Genomic DNA, 14,568 nt, shown 5'->3' with positions numbered 1-14,568 from the left:
TGTGAATTTTATGGCCCCAGGGTCAGGGGTTTTTGGTAGGGGGGGTCTTTATAGATTATATAGTAAAAATACATGAATTCTTTGAAAATCTTTTTCTCTGCTCCTAGATATAAATAAATTAACTAAGTGCATAGTTATGATGAGCATGAGTGCCTCTACCAAAATTGTGAATTTTATGGCCCCAGGGCCAAGAGTTCTGGTGTTGGGTGGGGGGGGGGGCTCTATTAATTATATAGTGGAAATACACAAATTCTTTGAAAATCTCCTTCTATGCTCCTAGGTATTAAATAAACTTACTAAGTGCATGGTTATGATAAGCAAGAGTGCCTCTACCAATAATTTTATGGTCCATGGGTCAAGGCTTCTGGTGTTGGGGGGGGGGGGTTCTATAGATTATATTGTAAAAATACATGAATTCTTTGAAAATCTTCTTCTCTGCTCCTAGGTATTAAATAAACCAACGAAGTGCATAGTTAAGATGAGCAAGAGTGCTTTTACCAAAATTGTGAATTTTATGGTCCCAGGGTCAGGGGTTGTGGTGTTGGGGGGCTCTTTTGATTATATAGTGAATATACATTAAGGTCACACGCAACATAGTTTGAACTTTTTGGGGTCCTTCCCTGGAGTTGAAGAGTTCCACTAAATGAAGGACCTGTGTGCAATATTTTAAATGTCTATATATGGATTTGTACACCTCTTCTAAACCAATTTTTGATAAATTAAAATCTGGAATTTGTGTTTTATAATTTTTGTACATTTTTATTCGAATAATGCAAAAATTTTCAAAATTCGATATCTTTCCAAAATCTCTGGTAAGACATGCTGAGTTTTTGTCAATGAACATGTAATTATATTATAAGTTTAAGTTTGGAATATCTTTGAAATCTATCAGTAGGTAAGGTACGTTGCGTATGTCCTTAAATCTTTGAAAATTTTCTTCTCTGTCTCTGGGTATGAAGCAGATGAACTACCTAGTTATGATGGGCAAGGGCCCTAATCTTGCAAAATTTTGAATTTCAGGGCCCCAGGGTCAGGGGTGGGGGTGGGGCTCTACTTATATACTGAAAATGAATTAATTGTTTGAAATCTGCTCCTTTGTATTTATAAAACATTTATTTATTTTTTGATAGGCAATTTTAACGGTGCCTTTTTAAAAATTTGTGCAATGTGTGGACCTAGGGTCAGGGGCTTATTTCACAGTGTTACTAGGGGCATTACTGATTATTGCTGAATATTACTGATTAGTTGGAATGAATTTTTTTCCCTACCTTGCGTATGGGTATTCAGTACCCCTGCGAGGTGATCATGAATAATTCATGAATTACCTTGAATTTTTCATGAATTTTATTCATGAAATGTTCATGAAACGTTCATGAAGATCCTATGAACTTATTATTGGGCATATTTAAATCAATAAACCAAGCTAAGCAACTGCTAAGTGTATTGTTATGATGATCAATGGTGCCTCTTTCAAATTTGTGAATGCCATATAGCATCGGGCTTAAAACATGAATCAAATTCAATAACTGGAAAGTTGTTGCAGAATGCTCATGTGACCTATAAGACCCGTGGGCCTCTTGTTTTAAAAATATGCAAATTTCTGATACAATTAATCTTTATTTAAAATATTTGTTATCAAGTGATACTTTCTATTTATTAATCAATGATATATTTACCAACTGTAAACGTTTCAACTTTATACCATACATAGTTTTGGAGCTATTGTTACAATATTTTTTTTAGATATGTTGACCTTTGACGAAACCTTAATATGAACTCCTTATCTTACACGGTTCAATAGTTATGGCAAAAGTTCGAAAAAGCTATTTTTAAGATGTAAGTCACAGTCAAAGTCATAAAGGCATTGACCTTGGTATCAATGGAAAGAACATAAGAAGTGAAATACGCATACCTAATATGAAGTCTCTATCTCTTATCGTTCAAAAGTTATGTCGAAGGTTAAAGTTGACAACAGACAGACAGATAAACAGACAGGACAAAATAATATACGCCTCGGATCTATCGATCCTGGCATATTATAAAAACTGACAAAGAAAGTGTTTTTATTGAGTGCAAATATAAGTCCGCATCGTTGTAATTGATATTAAGGTGTTTCCACCCTCATAATTTTATAGGTTCAAAGTACAAAAACTGCATTTATTTTCAATTAATATACTTTAAACTTTCCAATTATTGCAAAAAATGTATAGGTTACCATATTATTTAAGATGCAAAACATAAATAAACGGAAGTGTATGTAAACGTTAAAAATCGCACTTTTTTGTAAACAGTATGATGAAAAATATGTAAAAACTGGTTAAAATGCATAATTCTGATGCTGAGTGTTCCTAAATACTTCCTACTTAAAAGATACTTTTAAATTGAGAATATCAGGGAAACTTTTTTACAATAAAGCAAATTCCTGAATGAAGAGACCTTAGAAGGAGTTATTGCCCTTGTCAACATTTTTTTAAGATTGAAAAATTGATTAATTATAGAAAATATTTTATTTGCAATTGCTTTAATAAACTACCCACATTTTATAAAAATGCATTATTGGCATACAGTGAATTTAGATCACACTTTCCACCAGAAAGCAAAGATGAATTTTTAAAATGTCAGATTTTTGGAAATAAAGATATACAATTCCGAGGAAAAAGCCTAAATATAGAGTCTTTTATTAAATGTGGTCTACAAACTATTGGAGATATTTGGGATAATGATACTAAGACTTTTAAAACTAATGCTTACATATTTTCAAAACTACTTGATAAAAGAAGTTGGATTTTTGAATACAGTAAAATAAAAACCGCTATACCTAAAACCTATATTGACATTCTAGAAGGGAGAAATACTGTAAATAGAATAGATAATGAAATAAATAATTTTTTTGTGATGTTTGATAATTTTTTATTTGTAAGAAAAACAAATAAGTTCATAAATTTCGAAGATATAAAACTCAAAGATATACAAAGAGTATTAAACAAAAATATCACTCCAAAATCTTAACAAAAATGGGAGAAATTGATGCAAATTGAAATTACATGGAAAAAGATTTGGGGCTCAATTTATGAAGTTAGGTTAAAACAAAAGATTCAAGAATTTCAATGGAAATGTTTGCATAATATCTTATACACTGAAGAAAAATTCAGCAAAATGGGTTTATCAAATGGTAAATGTTTTTTCTGTAAATCAAATATTGAGAGTCAGAAACATTTATTTTATGAATGTAAACATGTCAAAACACTTTTAGATTTGGTACAAAATATAATGTTAAAAATCTCTGTAGCAAATCAAGTCAAAATTGATGTATGTATTGTTTTATTGGGATTTGCTGGAGAACCCAAAAATGTTCGAATTTGTATTAACACTTTGATTTATATATACAAGTGGTCACTATGGAAAACAAGAAACAGCATTAAGTATGAAAATAAAAATATTACAAATTCAGCACTTTTGAATGATTTCAAGAAAGAAATGAAATCAAACTTTCAATTCTTAAGAAATGATAAGAGTAACTTCGACAGAAATTTAAAATTAACATTAGATATGCTACAGAATTTTGATTAACTGTTACTTGTTTTCCTAAGTACAGATTAATATAATAATATAATGATCTTTTCATAGTTATATATTTACATTTTATTGTCATATTTTCACGAAAACTGATTCCATATTTATATATACTTATATTATTTGATTTCCAATTTGATTTAGATGTAAAATTACGTGTGACTTTGTATTTAAATAATAAAGCACCCTGCGTGGTGTTGTAGGACTATTATAATCTATTGTTATAGAGGGAGCTTAGTCAGGGCCCCATCCCTGGCAGCTGCCCTACTTATCAGCTATTGTTATAGGTCTGGGAAATAAATGATGAAAAAAAAAATATAGAAAATATGCATTTTTTAAATTCTTTAACTGAACAATATTTATCATTACACCTATTGTAAAGCATTCTTCCAAGAAATATTGTTATAAAAGGTATGAATTTAAACTTATTACAGTTTTTGCAAAAACCTATGACATCATAGGAGGGTGGAATTACCTTAATATCGCGAATCAAGTCAATGAGCACCGATGGAAAGAACATTTAGTTATTATATATTTCAATAAAAAAAATTGAAAAGGAAGAAGAAATCACCTTTAAACGACGGGGCGATCGGGATATATGGCGAATGGTACAGTCAGGGCTAACGTGAATTATGGCAAATCACGCAAACAGGTCAGGTAGGGCGAATATACCTGATACCTTATGAAATGAAAGTAGATTTGATGGTTTTTCCGTTTATTTATATATAGCACCTGATGATATTCATAAAAATGGACCCCTTTAGAATTTCACCGATGTAAGTTTTTAATGTGACATATTCAATGTCTGTATCGTAAATAATGTGATGTATTGATTATCTTTGTATACAATTAGCATACTCTATTTTGTTCTTACTGTAACTAAAATATAAACGGAGAACATTTGAGATTAACATTGACAGAAATAGAAATTTTTAAAAGCTTAATAGAGTAAAATGTTAATAAGCTTAAGTATCAATTCCCTATTATTCATCATTAGAAAGACAGCCCTACAGCATATGTCTGAGTCAGTGTTTATGGGACTGTGTGATAAACTTGGGACTTCACAACAGGTGGCCATGAGGAGAGATGTGGTGGACATCTGGGATATGGTGGAAAAGCAAGTGAAAACAAGTGATGAGGGCAGAGTGATAATGAGTGGAAGTTACAGAGAAGGATTCAGACTGAAAGGATCAGATAGGGACGTCATGATGTGGTCAAATAATCAGCGTGTGATCTGGGACTTATCTCAGTCTCAGCATTACAACACGCACAGACAAACACTTATCCTATGTGACTGTTCTGATAGTCCACCAGGATACACTTTGTTATATTTACTGTCACCAAGCAGTGATCAAAACATCCAAAGAGCTTGTGTTAGAGTGAATAACATATATTATATCTCCAGTTCAGAATACAGAAATAATTGGTGTTCGGCAGTTTCACCTGAGTCCATTCCACATGGACCATGTGCCAGGGAAGTTAATGTTAAGGGAGGGTCGGATTATGATTCTGCCTATGTTTTGTCAGTGACTTTTGGCCTCCACCTGCCTCTTCATGGATAGACAGATGTCAATCATGGCCCCAACCTCATGTTGTTGATGAAATAGTAAAAAATGGATGTCACTTTGTAGCAATAGGACATACACTAGGACAACATGTACACAATGAATGGAGAATTTCTTTCTCTCTTGCAGAACATAAACTTGTGTGTGCTATGAATCACTGTCAATTCTTAACATATGGCTTGCTAAAATTGTTCTTAACAGAAATAATTAACAATGGAGTAGGTGATGATGATAAATTACTGTGTTCCTATCACATGAAAACAGCAATTTTCTGGGTGATTCAACAAAATACATTACAACACTGGTGTCCACAAACTTTTCTTGAGTGTTTCTGGGTTTGTTTCAAACTAGTGCTTAAGTGGGTGTACAAAGGAGTCTGTCCTAATTTTTTCATTCCACAAAATAACATGTTTCTGAGTAAATTCTATGGTGAAACACAACATCAATTATTTATGAGACTGTATGGGTTGTATGAGAAGGGTTTAGCATTCCTGCTTTACAGTCCCTTCATTAGATCTTATTTAATAAATGTCTTCTGCAACCCCCACCTCTTCATCTGCACAGATGAACTTACTCTGATTTCTGAGGGTGAGTTTGATTTAGAGCTATTTCAAGAGATATACACATTTGACACACTCTCCATACCAAACCTAGAAACCTGTATGAGGTCTCTACATACAATAGAACAGATGATATACTCACTCCTCCTTACACAGTATCAACTCGTGATGCTACAGAAACTTACAGCTTCTGTCCTTCAGAGAATTGCTTTAATATTACAAATGGAATCTTACACACGGGAAAACAAACTGAGGTATAGTGCTGACAAAATGTCCTGTCACATGCTGAAATTAGCAGCCAAGTTTGGTTGTATTACAGACATGCTGTACATAGCCATGTATTATTACAAGACACTTAGATACATGGAAGCTTTATCTATTATAGAGATGATCAAGATCAAGTTAGCACAGCCGTATGTGATGCATTTGGGTAATGCAGGTACTGAGATGTACACTGAGGCTGTAGGGGGACAGTCCTGGTCTACAAAGATGAGACAAGCTGTAGCACGAGATTTCAGCTTTAGCAATGAAATATATTATATCAGTGAATTGATACCAGAACAACAGTCTGGTCAACAGAATAATGAGGATATATTATTCATCCCAACATTTGTACTGTTATACATGTTAGAGATCTTGTGCTACAGACATGTAGACACAATGAGAGTACAAACAGCTCTAGATGATCTACAGACCCTAGTTCACTATGATCAGGGACAGCTTATACCTTTACATCTCAGACAAATATCGTGGCAAATTCTGGGGATCCGTCAACAGGTGAAAGGGAACCTCCAGGCTGCTCTATACTCATACCAACAATCTCTCAAACAAGAATCATACCACAAAATACATACAGCTACAGAAATGAAAATAAAAGGAACATGTCACTAAGATGTCTCGGTTAACCCTTACCTTAAGTTAGTGAAAGAAATGAAAGACATTCGTAAAATTCCATCTGGTAGAATTTATAATTTGAATATATCTTCTCAACGACATTTCCTGTGTGACCATTAAATTGATTTTAATTCCATTTACCATTTAAAATAAAGAAGTTAAGCAAACCCTTGTATACTAGTAGAAGACGAAACACACTTCTAGAAGTGTTACATTGTCATTTTGTCAATTCAAATCCATTTAAGTAGGAAATCCACACCAACTTTTTTTTCAAGATCTCTGAATCATCCTTTTAAAACAATGTTTCAGTACTGAAAGGTCGACATTAGCACTCAATTATTTTATATAAAATTTTTTTGTATGTTTTCAAAAAAAAAATTAAAAAGAATTATTTACATCCAAATTAGATGCTTTCTTGTAAAATATTTGCTGTACATAAATGCCCCACATTGATATCTAATAAAATACTAGTATGTAAAAAAAAAGCCATATAGTTTTTAATTTTTATGCCCCCGTAAACGAAGTTTCGGGGGTATATAGTTTTTGTCGTGTCCGTCTGTCTGTCTGTCTGTCTCTCTGTCTGTCTCTCTGTCTGTCTCTCTGTTTGTCTGTTTGTCCGCAAAAACTTTAACCTTGTCCATAACTTTTGATTTAGTGGAGCTATGACTTTCATATTTCACATGTGTATTTCTTGTGACAAGACCTTTCTTTGGGTACCACCAAATTTGACCTCTTGACCTTGACCTTGTAGTTTGACCAACTTTTACATGAAAATTTTAAAATTTTACTTTGGCCATATCTTTTGTAAAGTAGACACCAGGACATTTATACTTCATATATGTAATGTTTGTTGAAAGACCTTTCACTGGATACCAACAACCTTGACCCTCTGACCTTGACCTTGTAGATTTTTGTATTTATGAAAAAACTTTAACCTTGGCCATAACTTTTGAACGGTAAGGGATAGGGCTTTCATGCTTCATATATGTAATTCTTGTGAGAAGATACTTCATTGGATACCAAGAACTTTGGCCCTTTTGACCTTGACCTTGGAGATTGACCTACTTTAAAAAAGCAAACCTTGACCCTTACTTTTAAAGATTAGGGCTAGTGCTTTCATACTTTACATATTTAATCTTTATGACAAGACCTTTCATTTGATAACAATAACTTTGACCTTTTGACCTTGACCTTGGAGTTTGACCCACTTTTACATGAAAATTTTTAACTTTTACTTTGGCCATATCTTTTGAACAGTAGATACCAGGACATTTATACTTCATATATGCAATGTTTGTTGAAAGACCTTTCACTGGATACCAACAATTTTGACCCTCTGACCTTGACCTTGTAGATTTTTGTACTTATGAAAAAACTTTAACCTTGGCCATAACTTTTGAACGGTAATTAATAGGGCTTTCGTACTTCATATATGTAATCCTTGTGAAAAGACACTTCATTGGTTACCAAGAACTTTGACCCTCTGACCTTGACCTTTGAGATTGTCCTACGTTAAAAAAGCAAACATTGATCATAACTTTTAAAGATTAGGGTTAGTGCTTTCATACTTTACACATTTGATTTTTATGACAAGAACTTTCATTTGATAACAAGAACTTTGACCTTGACCTTGCAGTTTGACGTACTTTTTAAGAAATTGAACGTTTGCCATAACTTCTGAACGGTTAGGGATAGTGCTCTCATGCTCAACATAAGTATTCTATGTGGCAAGACCTTTCATTTGATACTTATTACATTGACCTTTTGACCTTGACCTTGGAGATTTTTGTACTTATTTTAAAAAAACTTTAATATTTGGTAACTTTTAAATTTCACAATCGTTTTCCAGTGAGAATACCCTACTTTTGGTACTATTTAATTAAATTTGCATTTAACTATGTTGCCATACGGGGGCATCAGTGTTTCACAAACACATCTTGTTTTCTTTTAATAAAAAATTATTTGTGAAAATAAAACACATAATTTGTTAATATTTTTAAACGTGTGGTTAAAATCTTCTTTAAACCAATGACAACTGGGGATAACTTGTTCCTTAATCATATTTATAAAAGAAATTCAAACGAAATAGCCAAAGGATAACTGCACGTAAAGCCGGTTCTTGGGTCTAGAGTTTGGTCTATTGCTAAATGAAATGCAACGTCATAATTGTTATAAACTGCGTTGCAATAAGATAATTCGTTGTTTTCTTAAGCCACCTCTCTGCAAATATCGGGGGTAATAAGACTTATCTGCCCTTTATTGAAGATAAGATTATGATACAAAACAAGGTCATGAATGCATTATATTTTTATATTTAAATGTTAAGGTTTGAAATCACTCAATTTAAAATACCTCTGTCATTGTAATCACTGTATGCGGTGTTTCAAATGAGAATGTTCGAATTGTATTATTCGTTCCTAAAACAAACGCACGTGTTACTGACATCATAGTGGCATGTAATTGAACAAACAAGAGATCAACAAGTTTAAACGGTCACTTAAAAGTATACACGCTATGTCTCGCACCAGTTAAAATACGATTGGAAATTGATATTATTTGTTTATCAATAAAAGTTACGAAAATACTTTAAATCACACCATTAAAATTAGACCCGTTACAAAGTTATCAAATAACAATTATTTATTATCCTGCTAGGAAAGAAAAATCGCTTTTTTAAAATAAATCCATCGCGTGACGCCATCGCTACTTTCACATGGCGTAAAGAAAACAGGGTAGGCCGTTTGAGATACTACTCACTTTCGACGTGGATGGAAAGCGTCTTAGTCTAAAAGGTACTTCTCTTTTAATGTATTAAGTATCAACCATCTTCTCTGTTATGACGCATATTGACCTTATATTGTCCCCCGCTTTCGCGAAAGTGAGGGGACATTAAATCTCATTCGTCTGTCTGTCCGTCAGTCTGTCTGTCCGTCACAAAAACTTTAACCTTGCCCATACCTTTTGATTTATTGGAGCTATGATTTTCATATTTCATATGTGTATTCCTTGTGATAAGACCTTTCTTTGGGTACCACCAAATTTGACCATTTGACCTTGGAGTTTGACCAACTTTTACTAAAAAATTCTAAACTTTTACTTTGGCCATAACTTTTGAATGGTAAGTATTAGGACTTTCATATTTCACATATTTTTTTTTGGGACAAGATCTTTCATTGGATACCAACAACTTTGACCTTTTGACCTTGACCTTGGAAATTTACGTACTTGTGAAAAAACTATAACCCTGACCATAATTTTTGAACGATGAGGGCTATGGCTTTTATACTTCACATATGTTTTTCCTATAGGAAGGCCTTTCATTGGATAACAAGAATATTCACCCTTTGACCTTGACCTTGGAGTTTTAACTACTTTTAAAAAATTATAACCTTGGTCACAACGTTTGAACGGTAGACACAAGGACTTTTTTATTTCACATATGTATTTTTTGTGGCAAGACCTTTCATTGGACACCAACAACTTTGACCTTTTGTCCTTTACCTTGGAGATTTACGTACTTCTGACAAAACTTTAACCTTGACCATAACTTTTAAACAGTAAGCGCTAGCGCTTTCATACTTCACGTATGGAATTCTTGTGAAAAGATCTTTCGTTGCATACCAAGAACTTTGACACTTTGACCTTGACAGGGAGTTTTAACCACTTTTAAAAACTTTAACCTTGGTCACAACTTCTGAACGGTAAAAACAAGGACTTTCATATTTTAAATATATGTATTCTTTGTGGCAAGACCTTTCATGGGATACCAATAACTGACCTTTTGACCTTGACCCTAAAAAATAATATCTCGCCCACAAAGACACCGAAAGCGGGGGACCACAATTCTTTGAATTTGCTTGTTAATAATTGTTGTCAAAATGCAACATACCTCGTTGTCTGTGATTTCCCGTGGACATGTGTTTCTATATATAGGCCTGCTGTTTACACACTACCTTCATCAATATTCATGAAAAGAATGAAATCTTAATTCCTAGATATGTTTAATTGTTTTGTTTTTTCAACGACATCTATAGTACAATTTTGTGGAAAGTATTATTTTTCATTATACTTCATATGTTTTAAATCATTAATCATTTTGTTTCACACAAAATTCTGCGTTCATATAGCGTATATGCACGGAAGCCCATTTAGGACCTATCAAAAAAATATTTTGAATTCGTTATAACGATTTTTTCCATGTTAGTTAATTTATATGACAAGAACAGTTCATTTGTCAGAAATGATCAAATCTCGGCAACAGAATGGGTGGATAAAACTATTCTTTCCAAAAATGCATGGTGACCATTAAAACACAAATTTTCTGTCCGGGGAGGAACCTTTATTCAAGGAAGACATGGAAAGGGTGGCTCGTTTTTATAATATCTAATATGTGTAAAATCTAAAGTAAACGATATCTTCGGTATTTAATAATTATATTATTGTTCAAATAAACTGTTAAGTATAAATTGGAGTTCTTTGGTAGCAAAATGCTTAATTAAAAACACATATCTTTTCATACTTACCTTCACTTGGAAAGATGACAAGTATCATTTTAACCATCTGCCTTCGAATTCCTTCACTAAAACGATCAATGTAATCATTGATTAAATACTATGTACAGGGAAATTCTATTTTTTTTTTATTTTCGCCCCTTTCGCCCTACCCTCATTCTGGCGATTTTCAAATGGGGCGAATTCAAAGAATACAGCATAATTTCTTAAATAAAACTATGAGTGGGCGAATTCAAAACAGGGCAAAATTGTTTGAATGTGTGAAAGGGCAAAAATTACACGGGGCGAAAAGAACCACGAACGATAGTATTGTTTTCCCGCTTACGACTAAGTCAATTTTCAAAAGTTAACATATTAGAATGATTTTCAAAATTTTTATAGATAATTATATAAATTTTCATAAAACGTTATTTATTTGGGATATCAAAGAGTGATAAATCTATAATTTTGGCAAAACTTGTGTTTTTTACTATAGAAATCAACGGAAAACGGAAATATTTTTAAAACATCTCCCCCCATGAAACAAAAATTCTTTTTTACAGGTAATGTAAACAGTCATTTTACAAATTTATGCCAAAGCTTTTGGTGTTTCACGGGGGGGGGGGGGGGGGGGGGGGCATATGTTTATAGACAAAAAACGAAAAAAATGCTGATTTTCCACCAATTTTAAAGCTATTTACAACTAAATAATTGTATTTTATTAATTAATATATGTTTTAATTATTGCGTAAACAAAAGAAAAGAGATTAGATACATTTTATCATATCTAAAACTATTTTAAAATATGGTGATCCTTGAAAGTTCGATTTCATTAGAAAATATCTTCTACCCCCTTTTATCAAGAACTGGAATTAATGATAATTTACTATCTAGCGCTGGGATTAAAATGATTAATCAATTATCATAGAACTGTTCTTTGTATTAAACAAAGATTTAAGGGCCTGATTGCCACTAATATTGAATTTAATGAGTGCAAAATGTAGGCGGGAATCAAGAGTAAGAGTTCGTGGTTCTTTACCTGTATACAGTATATAGGAACTCGTTTATCTTAATAAACTGTGTACAAATTATTATTTGATACTGTAGAAGGGATTCTAAGATATACAATAAATTGTACAGTCCTTTGTTGAACGAGCTCGACTGAGACAACCATTTTCGTCACAAGTGACCTAGATAGTGACGTCATTTTCGCATTGTGACGTCCCAAACTAGGAGAAAAACTTCATCAGCATACGCTATTTGTAAATTTGTATATAAATATATTAAAAGGTACCGAAGCTGAGTTTATTACTATTAATATCTAGGTTACTTTAGTGCAAGAATCATGTGGGAAAGCTTTGAGATTGTTTTTATAAACAAAATCAATGGATATCAGCGGTGTAAAATTCCAGCTACTTCCATAATATAACCATTTCCATCAAGAATTGCATAATATAAAACAAAAGGTACCAGTAACTGAGTTTATTACTACAAATATCTTTAAAACTTTAGGGCAAGATCATGTGGAAAATCTGAAAAATTGTTGTTATCAGCAATATCAGTTGATATCACGATGTAAAAATCCAGCAACGTCAAGAATATCAACATTTGTTTCCAAAAATAGCATAATTTGAAACAAAAGGTACTAGTTGATGAGTTTATTACTGCATATATCTTAGTAACTTCAGAGCAAGATCATGTGGAAAAGCTTAGAGATTGCTTAAAAAACAATATTATTGGATTTCAGCTGTGTAAAACTCCAGCTACTTCAAGAATATGAACATTTGTATCCCAAAATTGCACAATTTTAAACAAAATGTACATGTAGCTACTCGTACCTTATGTGTAAAAATATCCTATTTTTGGAAAACAAATGTTGATATTCTTTCTCTTTTTGTTTAGAATAATGGTATTTTTACCCCAAAACAGCATAATTTTTAACAAAAGGTACTATAAGCTGAGTTTATTAGTACAGATATCTTAGTACCTTTAGTGCCAAATCATGTGGAATATCATAGATATTATTTTTATCAGTTATATCAGTTGATATCAGTGAGGTAACAAACCAGGTACTTCAAAATTATCAACATTTGTATCCAAAAATAGCATAATTTGAAACAAAAGGTACTAGTAACTGAGTTCATTATTAAAAGTTTCTATGTAATTTTACTGCCAGAGCATGCGGAATATCATAGAGATTATTTTTATTAGCAATATCAGTTGATACCAGCGAGATCACAAACCAGCTACTTCAAAAAATGTCAACATTTGTGATAAAAAATACCATTATTTGAAACAAAAGATATGAGTAGCTGAGTTCATTACTAACGATATCTTGGTATTTTTAATGCCAGATCATGTGGAATATCTTAGAGATTTTTTTAATCAACAATATCAGCTGATATAAGCGAGGTAACAAACCAGCTACTTCAAAAATATCAACATTTGTCTCCAAAAAATAGTATAATTTGAAACAAAAGGTACTAGTAGCTGAGTTTATTACTAATGATATCTTGGTAACGTTACTGCATGATCATGTTGAATATGTTAAAGATTATTTTTATCAGCAATATCAGTTGATATCAGCAAGGAAAAAACCAGCTCCTTCAAAAATATCAACATTTGTCTCAAAAAAGCATAATTTGAAACAAAAGGTACCAGTAGCTGAGTTTATTACTAACGATATCTTGGTAACTTTACTGCCACATCATGTGGAATATCTGTGAGATTATATTTTTATCAGCAATATCATTTGATATCTGCGAGATACCAAACCAGCTACTTCAAAAATATCAACATTTGTCTCCAAAAAAAAAAATAGCATAATTTGAAACAAAAGGTACTAGTAGCTGAGTTTATTACTAACGGTATCTTTGTAACTTTACTGCATGATCATGTGGAATATGTTAGAGATTATTTTTATCAGCAATATCAAGGTTCTAGCAGCTGAGTTGATTGCTGACGATATCTTATGACATCAGCACCAAATCATGGTTAAAGGAACAGACATCGTTTTTATCAACGGTATTAGTGGATATCAACGGTGTAAAAATTCAGCTACTTCAAAAATATCAACATTTGTCTCAAAAACAGCATAATTTGAAACAAATGGTATCAGTAGCTGAGTTAATTATTAATGATATCTTTGTAACTTTACCGACAGATCATGTGGAATATCTTAGAAATTAGTTTTACCAGCAATATCAGTTGATATCAGCAAGGTAACAAACCAGCTCCTTCAAAAATGTCCACATTTGTCTCAAAAATGCATAATTTGAAACAAAAGGTACTAGTAGCTGAGTTCATTACTAACGATATCTTGGTAACTTTACAGCAAGATCATGTTGAATATCCTAGAGATTATTTTTATTAGCAATATCATTTGATATCAGCGAGGTAACAAACCAGCTACTTCAAACATATCAAGATTTGTCTCCCAAATTGCATAATTCTGGACAAAAGGTACTAGTAGCCGAATTTATTACT

General features: G+C 32.4%; 1 pseudogene; it reads left to right on the top strand.

Moving 5' to 3' along the window:
- Positions 1 to 4,320: 4,320 nt before the first annotated feature.
- LOC134241477 (uncharacterized) lies at positions 4,321 to 7,036 on the top strand (annotated as a pseudogene).
- The last annotated feature ends 7,532 nt before the right edge of the window (positions 7,037 to 14,568 follow it).

Source organism: Saccostrea cucullata, unplaced genomic scaffold (assembly GCF_032062105.1).
Source record: "Saccostrea cucullata isolate Sc308-1 unplaced genomic scaffold, CSIRO_AGI_Scuc_v1 ctg2769, whole genome shotgun sequence".
In the NCBI taxonomy this organism is placed as follows: Eukaryota; Metazoa; Mollusca; class Bivalvia; order Ostreida; family Ostreidae; genus Saccostrea; species Saccostrea cuccullata.
Note: the sequence above shows the minus strand (reverse complement) of the source record. Positions and strands in the feature narration are given on the sequence as shown.